The sequence below is a fragment of the Notechis scutatus genome, chromosome 2 (assembly GCF_049901735.1).
Source record: "Notechis scutatus isolate UNSWTSFEM ecotype Mainland chromosome 2, rNotScu1.2, whole genome shotgun sequence".
In the NCBI taxonomy this organism is placed as follows: Eukaryota; Metazoa; Chordata; class Lepidosauria; order Squamata; family Elapidae; genus Notechis; species Notechis scutatus.
Window position 1 is genome coordinate 209944783 of NC_142010.1, and position 15471 is coordinate 209960253.

The following is a 15471-nucleotide window of genomic DNA, read 5'->3' on the forward strand; positions in this document are numbered from 1 at the left end:
GTTAAGGAATGGATAACGTTAAGAAACACTAGGTTGTTGACATTAGAAGGACATGATCTGTTGTTGGGGTGGCATGCTTTTCTATGGTATAAAGGAACTAAAACACAGGGGTATTTTAGAAGACATTATATATGGGAGTCTCTGTGGTTAAACTGGGAGAAGACTAAAAGACAATGCTATTTGAAAATTCCAGTCTGGCTATCAACTATTGAAGCATTTTCTTATCCTATAATATATACAAAGGAACAAACAGTTAGATATGGTGAAATATTGAATGAAAAGGGTGAACTTAAATCTATGCAAAAATTAGAGGAACAAGGTATAAAGATGAATTGGTTTTCATATGCGCAAATACATTCAAGGTATGATAAAGACTCTAAAACAGAAGGTTTCTATGATAAACTGACTGATTTAGATAAGATTTTGACAGGTACTGATGAAAAGGTGATTAAAAATTTTTATGGATATTTATTAGAAATTAAACTAGAAGAAGAACAAGTTAAAGAAACAATGATTGCTTGGGGGAAGAATTTTGGATATGGGATTGATCTAGAGAAATGGCAAAAATTGTGGTCTCAAAATTATAAAATGACATTGTCAACAGCATATCAAGAAAATTTGTATAAGATGTTTTACAGGTGGCATCTTCCCCCGACAAGAATAGCAAGAATGTTCAAGAACAAATCTGAAAAATGTTGGAAATGTCATCAGACACCTGGCTCATTACCATATGTGGTGGACTTGTGCGGATGCTAAAAAATATTGGACTAAAATCCACACGTGGTTGGAAAAAATGACAAAAAAGCATATAGATTTGAAACCAGAGATATTTTTATTGGGAATTTTACCTGAAATATATAGTAAAGAATTGAAATACCTGATTGTAAATGTATTAACAGCAGCTAGGATTGTATTTGCTAAAAATTGGAAAAATGAGAAAATACCATCACAGGAGGAAATCATTAAGAAAATATTGGAAGGTGCTGAAATGAGTAGATTGACATTTGAAATCAGAGAACAAGATGATAAACCATTTTATAAAATCTGGGGTCTATTCTATCAATGGTTAGAAAATAAAACATGGTAATGAAATATGTAGATTCTTAGAAAATAATAAATATATAAAGATGTATTCTTTTCTTATTACATCTACAAAATGATTGTAGGATAGATTTGAGATGATAATATGAACTGTCACAAAACAATTTAAGTAAAATATGATTATTTCCTAAAACATGAATGAATAAAAGTATAGTCAAATGATTAACAATGATATTAATGTATTTAATACTTGATTGAAAATATGAGAATATATACAATGTAATTGTAATTGATGACTACGAAATGGAAGCACAAAACAATTTGTAAACCAACTGGCACACTGTATGTACCGTATTTGCCGGCGTATAAGGCGACTGGGCGTATAAGACGAGCCCCCAACATTTCCACTCAAAATATAGTTTTTGTTATATACTACTTCGTATAAGACGACCCCCCACTTGGAGGCATGCTTTTCAAGGCAAAAAGTCGTCTCATACGCCGGCAAATAGGAGGAGGCGCTCGCCTTCTTCCACCGCCCACGGACCCTTTTCTTCCCAAGGGGACCCTGGAAAGCAGCTCGGGAGCTGGGTGGCCCTGCCCAGCGGGGTCCCATCAGGAACTTCCTGAGGACATCCCCCCGCCCCAAGCACAGCCCTCCCGGTCTTTCAAAGAGGGAGGGAGAAGCGGGAGGAGCAAATTGCCGCCCCCGCCCCGCTGCCCAGAAGGAGGGGCGCCACAGTCCACCCCACCACCTTCTCCCCCACTCCCTGGGCCATTACGCGGCTCGGGGCTGGCTGGGCGGCGGCCCGCCAGAGACCCTCCCGCTCCACCCCACCCCACCTCCAGATTGGCCGCAAGCGCCCGAGCCGGGCGGAGGGTGGGTGGGTGGGTGGGAGGAGGAGGAAGAGAGACTCCGGCTGGGCTTGAAGGGGCTTCGCAAGTTGCGGAGCTCCGCCCCCGTCGCTCTTGCACCGTGACAATGTATTTACCGGCGTATAAGGCGACCCCCCACTTGGAGGCATGTTTTTAGGGCAAAAAAGTCGTCTTATACGCCGGCAAATATGGTATATATATGGAAGATTGCTTGATGTTTATGTTTTGTCTATGTTCGTCTTAAAAATCAATAAATTTTTTTTTAAAAAGGGCAGTTTTCTTAGTTGAAGCCACCACCTTCATTTTAGACAATGCCCCCATCTTATTTGGGCACAGGGGGAGAAATATTCTCTCCCCTTGGTCACTGCTCTCCACAGCCATGCTCTCCTGGACGGTTGAGTTACTGTCTGCTTCTGAAGGGACATTGACTAAGACTTTTTTACCCCTTTGTCAAGTTCACTGACAGAACAGTGAAAGTTTGGGGGTGGGGGTTTCTTTCCTTTTTTTAAAACAATTACCCACCCTCCAGATACACTAAGTAGGACAAAGTCAAGTATGAAGAAGGGGCTCACACAAAAACCCTATCAATGGAAACCACATGTTGAAACTCCACCCCCATGAAAAAAAGTGATAGGTGCTTGCTTTTCCATTGCAGATGGGATAAGTAAATCAGCAGCATAATCCCCCCTCAGGGCCTGTGGTAACCATGTTTAAACAAGCCATTGTACTGAAGACTGGGAAAAGGGGTGGGAAATTTCCACATGTGCACACACATGCTGTTCTTCTGTAAATTAAAGGGATATTTACTGTTACAGTGTTTGAGGTAAATAATCCCTTATTTCCAATGTAAATAAGAGTGGTCTTAGCTTAGCAAACTATACATTCTTTTATATATAAAGCTCTTTAACTGTCCCTTCACTATCTTGCTCCTTCCATTCCTGACCTCTAATCACAAGCTGAAAATGCTCATTTTGTTAGCTACTTTTGTATTTATACTTTTCCACTTACTTTTAGCACAAGTAGAAAAAGAAGAAAATAATTCTTTCCCAAATGGTTAGGAATTCCATTATTATCTAGCCTCAATGACATCTGATTTGTCCAGCTGTAGATTTTTTTTTTTGCCACCAGACCAATCTGTTATCCTTCTGATTCCCCTTGCTGGTTGCTCTTCTGCAGATTCCTTCTCCATTTTTGTTCATGCATCACCTCCGGATCCCACATCACAAATATATATCTTCTGTGGCCTGTGAAGTCTGTCCTTTATATCTTTTCACTAAAAGGCAGAGAGCCTGTTCATACAAGATTAGTTTCTTCTTAGTTTCTGTGTGACACTTTGCATGTCTTTGGCAGGTAGAAATTATTCTTGCGACCATTTTACAACATTGTCCTGATCCAGACACCTCCCCTGCCTTCTATCACCATGGCCAAAGAGAAGAAAAGAGTTAGAACCCAGAAAGAATGTCCTAAACCAGCTTTATTTCCAGCCAGTTTACAAATGGAAGAACAAGCAGTTTAAGGCTGCAGTGCAGAAAAGCCTGAAGTGTTGTTCAACTGAGCCTTGGCACAGAAGTGATAGTTAAAGCTGCAAACAGAAAATGAGGAAGTGAGTGTTCTACTCATTCTTAACTGATTTTCATACAGGTGGGGAGAGGGAGGGAGAGCTTTTGGAGCCAAAAAATTGCAAATTTTAGACTGGACACATATCCGTCTGAATGATCAGGGTTACCTTCATAACATGCCCTTCTACAAATACTGGGACCTGCAAGGAAAGGCTTCCTAGGGATTTTCTAATTTTTTCCCCTCTCCCTCAGGGAATTAATATCCTGGACTGGAGGAGAGAGCAGGCTGACAGAACTAAGGGAAGAAATGTCCACTTCAATTTATGTCTCAAATGATTTAAAGCTTTGGGAGAGGGAGTCATTAATATTAATCTGGAAATGCAGGAATAGCAAAGGCTAATTTTGGAAAGAGGAGGAAACAAGACATCTAAGAAGCAAGATGAAGAGTTTGAGGAAAGAAATATATATTAAGCATAGAACAGATGAAAAAGCAGCTTCATCTTTGCGGCAGGAAGGGGTGCCACTTTTAAAAGAAGACTTTAAAGAATTGCCATTGTGTTTGATTTACTGCTACAATCATTTTTCACCAAGATGTTTGTAGTTACTAGGGGTCACTAGGTTGGAAGGCTGATAAGTGTTTTTCTCTGTCTGTGAATATTGGGGAAATTGGTGTCTTCCAATTCCATTAATAGGTTGCCCTCTTGAGAACTGAGTGAGATTAAAATTAAACTATTCCTAATTAAAACAAGCAGAAGTATAGGAAACCAAAAAATATCCAAGAAGCAAAAAACTTGTATCTTACATACTCATCTCTGATTAGTCATTACAAGATTTACAGGCATCTTTACTACTAGAATAGCTCTCTCTCCCAAGTTACAAGGAGATGAGCCACATATTTGACAAAGACATTGTAGAATTCACCTGTCAGAATTCCTTGTTACAGAAAATTGGCAAAATCTGCTGGAGAAGACCCAATTGATCTGTTTTTAGTACTGTGACTATTGAATAGGCAAGAAAAACCAAAAGTACCCATATAGACTGGGTGAAACCAGGCTCAATAGCAGTTAACTGTGAGAGGGATCTTGGAGTCTTAGTAGACAACCAGCTAAATATGAGCCAGCAGTGTGCAGCAGCAGCCAAAAAAGCTAATGCAATCCTAAATTGCATTAACAGAGGGATACAATCAAGATCAAGGGAAGTACTAATACCACTCTATAAAGCCTTAGTAAGACCACACCTAGAGTACTGCGTCCAGTTTTGGTCACCACATTATAAAAAAAGATGTTTAGACTCCAGAAAAAGTGCAGAGAAGAGCAACCAGGATGATTAGGGGACTAGAGACTAAGGCATATGAAGAACAGTTGCAGGAACTGAGCTTGGCTAATCTGGTGAAGAAAAGGAACAGGGGAGACATGATAGCAGTCTTCCAATATTTGAAGGGCTGCCACAGAGAGGAATTGGTCAATCTATTTTCTAAAGTGCCTGTAGGCCAGACAAGGAATAATGGATGGAAGCTGAACAAGGAGAGGTTTAACCTGGAAATAAAGAGAAACTTTCTGACAGTGAGAACAATCAGCCAATGGACAATCAACCAACCTTTGTAGCATCCCCTTATCACGTGATCAAAATTCAGATCAGTGGTGCTCTTCAGCAGGTTCTGAGCAGTTCTGGAGAACCGGTATGGGAAATTTTGAGTAGTTTGGAGAACTGGTAAATACCACCTCTGACTGGTCCCACCCCCATCTATTCTCTGTCTCCTGAGTCGCAGCTGATTGGCTGGGTCTTCTTTTGTTGCCCTGCACAGGAGAACGATGGGGTGGGGAGGGAATGGGCATTTTGCAGTATCCTTCCCCTGCCATGCCCACCAAGCCACGCCCACAGAACTGGTAGTAAAAAAATTTGAAGCCCACCACTGATTCAGATGCTCAGCAACTGGTTCTTACTGTGTCTCCTCAAAAATACGACCTACCCTGAAAACAAACCCTAACCTGATTTTCATGCCTGTGCTTAATATAAGCCCTATCCCAAAAACAAGCCCCAGTTAAGCCACACTGCTGCCTCTCTTGCATGCAACACAACACAACACACAGTGTCTATTAATACTATTAATACTACATAATATCTGGGAGAAACTGACTTAACCCGCTGGTTGGGAATCTTGCATAACTTATTCTTAACTTTTTCCCCATTCACACCTTTGCATAGGAGTGGCTGCGAATGTCTTGGCATTCTAGGAATTCCCTTCAGGCAAAATAAAATAAAAAAATGTTCCTATACACAATTTCAAAATTGTAGAAAGTAGAAAGCTTTCAATGTATTATATGATACTGCTGTCTTTGTTAACTGGAATATATGGAATTGAGTGTCAAATATAGACAATACATGTAGTCCTTGACGTACGACCACAATTAAACCCAACATTTCCATTGCTAACCAGGACAGTTGTTAAGTGAGTTTTGTCCCATTTTACGAACTTTCATGCACAGGCATTAAGTGACTCAATGCAGTTGTTAAATTAGTAACACGGTTGTTAAGTGAAGCTGGCTTCTGCATTATCTTTGCTTGTCAGAAAAGACGGTATCAAATGACCCCGGGACACTGCAGCCATCAGATACAGACCAGTTGCCAAGCATCCAAACATTTTGATCATGTGACCATGGGAGATCCTGCAATGTTTATAAGAGTGAAAAATAGTCATAAGTCACTTTTTTCCACTGCTGTTTTGTAAATTTGAACAGTCACTAAACGAATAGTTGTAAGTGGAAGATTACATGTAAAGGCTAAGGACTTTTTTTTTTTTTTGAAAGCCTTGATATTTCCCGCTCCCTTCCCTGGACTCATTTAACCCAAACCTAAGCAATTTGATATAGATGATTCAGGTACCTTTTCAAGGTAACAGCTAAATATGTCTAAAAATGTATTGCAGTGTCTAAATAAATGCACAACTCCACTGATTCAGGATCTCCTCTACCCAACAGTGAAGTTTAACAGACAGACTGTACCCATTGTCTGGTTTTTGGAGAGGATCAACAAAAGCAAGGAAACAGAAGATGTTTCTCTTGGTCCTTCCGTTTTTCTGAATGGCACAGCAGACAACCTTTGGCATACCAATGTATTGCCTGGAGGAAAAATCCAGGTCTGCAGATGAGAAGGCTGTTTCCATGCTGAATGTGCGTGTTGAATAATCAAAGGAAAAATTGAGTAGCAAAAGACTCATTATTATATTCTTTCTTAGGCCTTGGAACAGTGTAAAAGTTCAGTAAGAACTAAGGACAACAATTGGTCTCTCTTCTTTAGCACCCTTATCTACTCCATCCACACCCCCAAAAACAGTGAAAGGAAGCAGTAGCTGCTTCTTGCCTCTGTGTTGTACTTTTCCTTCCCTCCAAGGAGTAATGGTTTCCTTTACAAAGGGCTATATTCTTGCACTTCTTGTTCCAATTCTCTCGTTGGTTGATATGTAAATATGGGCTATTTTGGCTCAGTTCTCATTAGGAAGCCATGGAGAGGGGGAGAGCACCAGCAAGTGAGCGAATGAAGTGGTTTCTCATCTGTTCACCAATTTTCTAACCCCCATGGAGTAAGATGAACTGTTTGTGCTCATGTCCGAGGTTACCAATATGATCTGACCATCTTCTCTGAGAGAATAAGCAAGAAGGTGCCTTTTCTTGCATCCTACAAATTGGGGCAGAAGCATAAGGGACCCTAGCAGCTGGGCAGCTTCCCCTAGTGACCTTCTTCCATGTAGCTTAAGTTATGCTGAAGAAGTAAAAGAACAACGGAGAGCTAGTTTTCTTCTTAGATCACTTCTCATGTCAGATTTTTTTTTCTTCATAGCAGGCAATCTGAGGAACAAAATCAAACCAATCTTATTAAATCAAGTATCCCCTATTTGTGGTTTTAGGTATTTTGTTTTCAGTTTAACGGTCTATTGAAGGGAACGCTCTAATAAAACAAGTGGAAGTAATCCACAAAGTCCATGCCAAGCCACACCGATGATAACAAAGATACCTACAGTCAGTCTGCTGGTTTTGTAACCGCAGACTAACGAAGTTATCCCTCTGGAAAGTTTTAAACATAAGCCAAGGTCCTGCGGGTCACGTCTTAGAAGCAGGCGGTGGACTGTGACCGCCAATGTTAATTGCCCAAACTTTTCGCCCAGACTTGCAGGCGAAAGCTCGACGTCTGCAGGTGCCACGTTCCCGCGGAAGTCCTGGATTGCCCGATTTGAACAGCCGTTGCCCGATTTGAACAGGTTACTTGCCCAAAGCTGTCTCTTTTTGCCCCTTCCCTAATCGGCCCTTTTTGCTCCTTCCCTAATCGGCTCTTAAGCAAATGAAGACAGCTGCGTCCTTCGTCCGACGAGGAAGTGTTGCTCAGCTGAGCCTCAGCGCTGAGGAAATAGTTGGGGCTGCGAGGGAGAAAATGAGGAAGCGAGCGCTCCACTCATCCTGAACCGACCCGGGGCTACAGCCGAAGTGCCCAGCAGGCGTGGGCAGTAAAGAGCCGAGGCTGCGGGAAAGAAGCGCGCCGATTTGGGAACTGGAGCTGAGGGAGGGTGGGGGTGGGGGCGGGGGCGAAGCCTCGCCGCCGAGTTCCTGAAGGTGCAAACCGACGAAGATTCCACTTGCGAGCGCATTTTTCCACAAATTCCCTCCCGCCGCTGCAGGGGCTGGTGAGGAGAGGCCCCTGTCGGAGATTCCCACCACCCGTCGGTTTCTCAAGTAAGAGGCGTTCCTTCCCAAATTTCGAAAGAGGGAAGGGGGTGACAGAAAAGGGCTTCAGGATTCCCCTCTTCTAGATTAATGTCAGCCAGGATTTGGAGTTGGATAACTGCGGGAGACGGACGGAGGAGGAGGAGAAGGAGGAGGAAATTCGAGGTTCGACTTAAGGTTTCCCTACTGCTTTCAAGTTTGGGGAGACGAGAGTGACCGGAGGAAGCAAAAAAAAAAAAAGCAAAAAAAGTACCAAAAAGGCCGTTTGGAAGGCGGGACGTGGGGATGCGAGGTCGGGTTCAGCAGAAGCAAGGCAAGGAATGAGTCATTTCGGGGAAAGAGGCGTGTCCAGTGTGAAAGAGGATGAAAAGGAAGCAGGTTCGTCGGGGCGAACTCCTTGAAAAACTCCTTGAAAAACTCCTTGAAAAATCGTGGCTGCGTTAGGTTACAGTTCTCGGCTGTTCTCTCAAAATGGTTGGTCGAATGCAACTGGACGAAACTGGTCGAAATGGTTGGTGGTTAGGTCCAACGAAACTGGAGTTTCAGAAGGCTGTGACAGGCTGGTGTAGATCTATGGGTAGTTGTGGATATTAGTTACGTGGATATACAGCTAAACATAGGGTTTTTTTAATAATTTTTTTTGTTTCATACAAGTATTGACAAACCTGAAGTGAAAGCTGCATCGGTCCTGAAGTTAACTCAAAATCGCTTTTCTTTGTGAAGGATTCGATAATAGACAAACTACAAGTGGAAGGTGTTGGTGTTTTTTTTTTTGTCAAGCACAATTTTGGTTTGTGTTGTTTTTTCTTGTCTCATATTAATGAACAGATCAATTTGACATTAGTTGCCCTTATAGGCGTTATATTTGGCGGATGAATCTTAAGACAGTGAGTTGTGCTTCAAAAAAAAAGTAAAAATGTGTTCTGGGCTACACAAGATAGGGAAGTAAAAGAAGCTGCTTGACAATAAGTGCAGAAATAAGGTGGCTTGGTGCAGATGGCAGGAGGGGAAACCAAGAATCAGAATAATGTGTTCAGAACTATTGATGATAAACCATCTGCCTACAGGAGGAGAGAATGAAATGGGATTGGAAGTTGAGATCCTTCATGAACAACTTTCACAGGTTTCATTTGCTTTTGTCTTATACTTGATTGGTAGGTGTTTTTTTTTAAGGTTGTAATTTTTAACTTCTTAGGATTTGTTTTGGATGTTTTGTGCCTTTGAGTCAGTGTTGATTCCTGATAACTGCCTCAATCAGTCCCTGCAATTTTATTTTCCACTGCCTCCTTCCCAGAATCCAAGGCAGGGCTAGAATTCCCAGTTTCTGGCCCGATATCTTAACTACTGACACCCGACTGGCTCTCGTATCAACCTTCAATTTCTATTGCAGTCTGTATGTCACTGTTATTTAAGAACAGTCCCTTGGGATCTTTGTCTTTCCTTGTTTTATCCCCTTAGAATTATTCTGCAGAGAAACGTCAAGACTTTGAATGGGTACTGTTGACAAATTCTGAAGATGTGAAACTGATAGGCTAAATTACTAGGGGTTAATTTCACTTTTGATAACTGAGAAATCTATAGGCCCTTATCAGAGTAAGATTCAAGATAGAGTTGCCATCTTTACAGATGGGGTAGTACTTTCCTGCTGCTGCCATCAGGGCAGCGAGTAAAGAGAGATTCTCTTTCTGTCTGGCCCCATCCCTGCCCAACAAGTCCAAATCTTCTCCCTTTTCTGTAAGCTGTCCCCTTTCCCTCTGCAATTGGTGGGCAGCATGTCACCACTGGACCTAAACAAAGGTTGTGAATTTTTCAATTTAGCTGCAGTTGAGAGCAGTGATGGTCCTTTCCAAAAGTCAATGAGAGAAGAGGCAGAAAATGCAAAGGGTCTGTATTTGGTCAGAATGGGAGAAGGTTAGGCAGGTAGGAAAAGAATGAAACAGATACGGTAAGGTAGGCCAGGTAGAAAGAATATTAGGATGGGATGTAGTGACAGTTTTTGTGGATGTTACTCATGAAAATAGTGACCTTGTGCAATGCATTCCAAGTCAATACAGTATTCTTTTGTCCATGGGAGAAAAAAAGAACTAAGGTTTTGGTCTCTTGGGCAGATGGATAGGAAATAGAAATACAGAGTCCCATGGCTGGATGGAGGTCCTAGCCATGGGGTGATGGGCCATTTATCAATTCATTTACGATATTTGCCCATCTCAAATATATAACTCTGGGGAGCTCACAACAATGCAAAAAGCAGAACTAAAAACAATAAAAATACAGTGTAAAACCATATAATTTTATGCATTAAAATCAACATCAGGGTTCCAGAAACACTTCAGCAAAATTCAGTGTAGCCATTGGCAGGTTCTGCCACACATCTGTATCCCCAAGTCCAGAGACAAAGCTGCATCTTCAAAACCTTGCAATCCAAAGGCCAGGCACCACAATAAAGAAGTTTTCTTCCTAGGCCTGAACAGATGACACACCTTAGTAGATGAGACCTTGAACATGCCTCTCCTACTGGGCAAAATGGAATAGTTAGGTACTGTACAACTAGGGAGAGGTGGTTCATCCATTAATCTGATTTAATTGTAACACCACAGATTGCTGACCTTTCTTAGTGTAATGGATTGTAGAATTTATCTTGGGGAAAGACTGATTGAATCATTAAGGGAGAAAAAATTACAACAGTCCTGAGAAAGTATGAGAAAGAAATTCAGAATAACCCTGCCTTACCATAGGTAACCAGGCAACATGAATGCAGACCATAAATAACCAGGACTGTTGATTACATGCAAAGGTTTAGATTACTTCAGTCTGCGTAATGAACATGGTATGTGTACATTTTTTCCCTCAAAGTAATTTTACTGAATTTCATAAGACTACCTAAACTTACTGTATGAAAATATTGGGTGTGTGTGCACCTGCGTGTTTTTCAGTCAGTCATGGCTCGTGGCAATTGCCTGGACAAGTCCCTGCAGTTTTCTTGCTACCGTTTTTTTGCAAGTGGTTTGCCATTGCTTCCTGGTTAAGGCTGAGAGAGAGAGAGAGTGAGTGGCCCAAAATTAACCAGCTGGCTTTGTGCTTGACAATCAATAGTGTATGCAAGTATATTGGGTATATTGAGACCCAATAAAGTGTCTCAAAAAGGTATCTAAAACTTTTTCAATAAATTATGAGAAGAGGGAAGGGATTTAGACCTAATTCCTAATTCTGCCAATGGGATATAAACCTCACCCTCCATTTTTCTGTGAGGCCTGAGTTTCAGACCCCAATCAGTGTTTTTCAGGGTACCAGTAATGGTCATGTGGCAAATCTCCTTATCTGGCCAACTCCAAATTACCCTATAAATATTTACTCATTATGTGTTTGGCTGTTTTCCAGAGCAGTACAAGAATACATAGGGATGAAAGAACATTTTGTCTAGTTAAGATCTTTCAATAAAAAGCAAAAATTACAGATTTATTTACATATGGGAGGGACCAAATCTGAGATAAAAGACTAGTGAAGAAAAAGTCAAAACAAACAGGCCTCTATTTTTGCTGAGGGATACCAATCTTATTTATTGATTTTATTTTATTTTTATTTTATGAATCGGTGTGGATTGCATTTTATCAGTCATTACTTATATAAGCATAATTTTTAATTACAAAAGTTGCTGCTCATTTTTTCCTGAAATGTGTAATTAAGTATCTTTGGGTTGGGAAAAGCATTGGGGGGGGGGGGGGGTGATTTTTTTTCCTTATGCCCCTGCCCCCGGCTCGGCGCCCCGCACAGGAACAACTTTCCGGGGCGGCTGGTTGTTGGGGCCGCCACTGTTTTGAAGGCTAATAGGTTATCAGGCAAGACAAAAAGACATTTGTGTCCTTTACTAGACTAAGCCAGCAGCATAGGCCTGAATCGCATACAGTACTTCGGCTCCATTGTGGCTGAGTTTTAAATAGAAGTACTGTATCATGTAACTGGATCTGCAAGACAATATTGTAAGTTGAATTTTAGACTGTGCTGCCTTTACCTGAAGGTTTTCAACATAATAGTTATGTTTAGTTCTGTTCCATTTAGTTATGTTTAATAAGGTTTAATAAGATTTATGTTAAAACCATCTCAGGATGTCACAGAAGCAGACAAATTTTGCCAGATTTTTGCCTTCAGGAATGGAAAGAGAGTACTGATTACAAAGACATTCAATCTTGGAAACTCCCCTGTCAGACCATATGAAGCTTGCTGGGACCAATAGGAAGAGGCATTGGACATTATGTTGAAAGAGGCCTAAGATGCACTGAAGGACCTTCCCCAAAGTAGTTTCTAATCTAATCCAGTCAAGGTATTAACCTAAAATGAAACCAGCTGAAAGGGAAGTATTCAGAAGATATTTGTTTAGGAAGAATTTAAAAAGAAATAAACATTGCTCCTTCCTCAATTTATCCTGCCATCTGGAGGCTCTATAAAGCATTTAAATTCAGTAATTTTAATTTTAAAGCACACAGATAGTTAAAAATACTGTGCTTGAGAATTATTTATGTGCGCAATTTATGCATAGACTCTGTGCTAGGGGTATAGAAGATTCTTGTCCTCAGTTCATGGGTCAGCAAAAATAAATACCCAAGTTGTTAAACTGATGGAGAGCTTTTAATTTGAAATTGCAAAGTATTTCTGGATATTTGTTATCATAATTTTGCATCTGCATACACATACTGTATATACTGTATAGTAATTCTGTTATAAAACCTCTAATTTTTTTTAACATTGTATTTCAATTTGATTAGTTTGCTTAACTTTTTTTAAATCGATGTAGTAATCTTTTGGTGACATTTATATTGGGTAGAAATGCCAAAGTTTTGTAAGTAATTAGGGGGCAGTAGTATTTGTTAATGTAGCTCATCTCTTATTGTAGTTTTCTGCTTGTGTCCGCTTTGATTTTTTTTATGTTTGATTAATCCCATGGGAATATTTCTGAAGGAAACATGGGTTTTTTCAGATCAAGAAATGTGGGAGATTTCAGAATGATAGAGTGATACGTAACAAGAATAAATCAAATCCTCTGCAACTTTGCACCGTTAAAGTAAGCTCAAAATTCATCATGTGTTATTGCTATATATAATTCATGATTATGGAGGTTGAAGTGGGTGGACTTTAGCTGTTGTGTTATACTGACATGCTTAGTAGGAATATTTTCATTTAAATTGAGGAACATTTAGATCATTACATATATAATTTTAAGATCACTTTATTCCACTTGATTTTCTTTATTTTCATGAGTATTTTTTTTTTTTTGCTTATTGCTGTATTAGCTCTGACATTAGGTATACTTTTTAATGGTCATGTATTGATTTCCTGAGATGCTGGCTCTATATTTTCATATATATGCAAATTATTACAGTTTTCTTTCCTTATGCTATGCTTGATGAAAGTTGTTGTTTTTTGTCAGTTTATTCACAGAATTGGCAGGTAATTGATGCTTGTATTTATAGTAAAATAAAAAGTCCAGGTTTTAAAGTTAAGATATAGAATATTGCTTTCACATAAAATAAGCTCAGTCAGGATCCACCACCCATAATCCGATTTAATAATTTATATGTCTATATATATTCATTCTGGTTATAATTTGTTGTGTGAATATGACAGATCTGTCATTTGATTACCTTTGAGATCATTATATGAGAACCAGTTAAGGCACCTAGCTAGAAACCAAGAAACCATGAGTTCTTGTCCACCTTAGACTCAAAGTCAGCTGATTCTCACAGGATGTATTCAGGCAGAGCCTGGACAGCCATTTGTTTTGGAATGAATCTCTCCCCCCCTCCCCTTCCACTTTCTGCATTCTGCTTTATACATTTAGATGTTTGGTAGTCAGAGCCATTGCTTGTTCTTGTCTGTACTATAAACTTCATAAATAGCATCTTATTTTCAATATTATATATTATTTTCAGGAGAATGAAATCTAGCTAACACATTTGGGAAAGTGTTGGCTTTTTCATGGAGTGTTAACAAACTACTTATAAAAATAGATGAAAGCAGATGGGCTATTAAAATTCTCAGGGGATTTTTGTCTTATTTTACTGGTGGACATATTTTGCTAACTAACTACAATCCTGACTCTTCAGTTACTAAAATACTTCTGGTTTTTGTCAGAAAACACTTTTTCCTTTCAAAGTTTTTGTTTTAAAAAAATATTTGAAAAATAGAGTTTTCTTCAAAAAAAAAATCTAACTGGCTTTCTTAATTTGGTATTTGAAATTTGGGCTATCTTATTGATATCAACTTCTATTAAATATGTATAAGACTCCCAATAAGTAGAAAAAACCCTATGATTTATTATTAACAATTATTTATTATTTTAGCTTGTGCAAGACAGGATATTATGTCTATGCAAGAATTTTAATTTAATCAGATTTATTTTCAATTGAAATGCAATTATTGTCATGCTGCATATTTTCTTTCTCTCTGTATATACCTGGAAATACTTCCAAAATCTGCAGGTAAATTTTTTGAGGAGGATTGCACATAGCATTTTATTAAAAAGGCATACCATATTTTTGTTGTATTCACCTAAGGATTGATGTGTTGTATTAGTTTTTTTTTGGGGGGGGGGGGAGTTGAAAATTGCAATGAGAACAGTGGAAAAGATTTGTACTAATTGCCTAATTTAGGACAAATCTGTTCTCTGATGTTCACATTTATAAAAGACATCCTCATTCTGTCCCATTTCAACTTCAGTTTGTAAGAGGTCTTGCCTGTTCCTATTTTTTTGCCTTTTTATACAGTAAATACATTTATAAAATACTTGTATATTAATGTGTACATATGTATATAATTCCTCTCACTCCACCTTACCTTATCCTATCTATGTATACATTTTATCTTATTTTTCCTTTTCCCCCACCACACTGCAAATCTCAAAGAATCATTTCAAATAATGCTCTTGAGGGATGGGATGCTACCAGTTCGGTCTGGTCCTATAGAACTTGTAGCTGCAAAGAGCAGCTGACACCGAACCGGTTCGGTATTTGGCCCACCTGCCTGCCTGGGCTCTAGGCTGTCCTTTATTCCCTGTTTTTCCTTCCTCAGCTGCTTTGCTCAGCACAGCTGAGGTTAAAAAAGCAGGAAACAAGAGGATTTTCAAATGTTGCGCATTCGAGCGCAGCGCTTGTCAGCTATCCAGGCGGCACAGCTGATGATTTCTTGCAAACACTGCACACACGATTGTCCCCAGTTCGGAGAACCGGCAAATCGCTCCACTGGCTGGCCCTGCCCCTCCCCGCCCACTCACTCCTTGCCTGGCATGCGAG

General features: G+C 39.8%; 1 protein-coding gene across 14 annotated transcripts in view; it reads left to right on the forward strand.

The window, feature by feature from the left end:
- The first annotated feature begins 7921 nt into the window (after nucleotides 1-7921).
- SYK (spleen associated tyrosine kinase) overlaps nucleotides 7922-15471 on the forward strand; it is a 43766-nt gene continuing 36216 nt past the window's right edge. For 2 of the 14 annotated variants that reach the window (XM_087957979.1, XM_087957982.1), the window contains exon 1: nucleotides 7922-8197. The gene's annotated coding sequence lies outside the window, so the exon portion shown is untranslated. Of the gene's footprint in view, nucleotides 8943-9159; nucleotides 9343-15471 lie in introns of those variants that run through there. The other 12 variants (XM_087957973.1, XM_026674070.2, XM_087957980.1 and 9 more) reach the window with 12 other exon arrangements.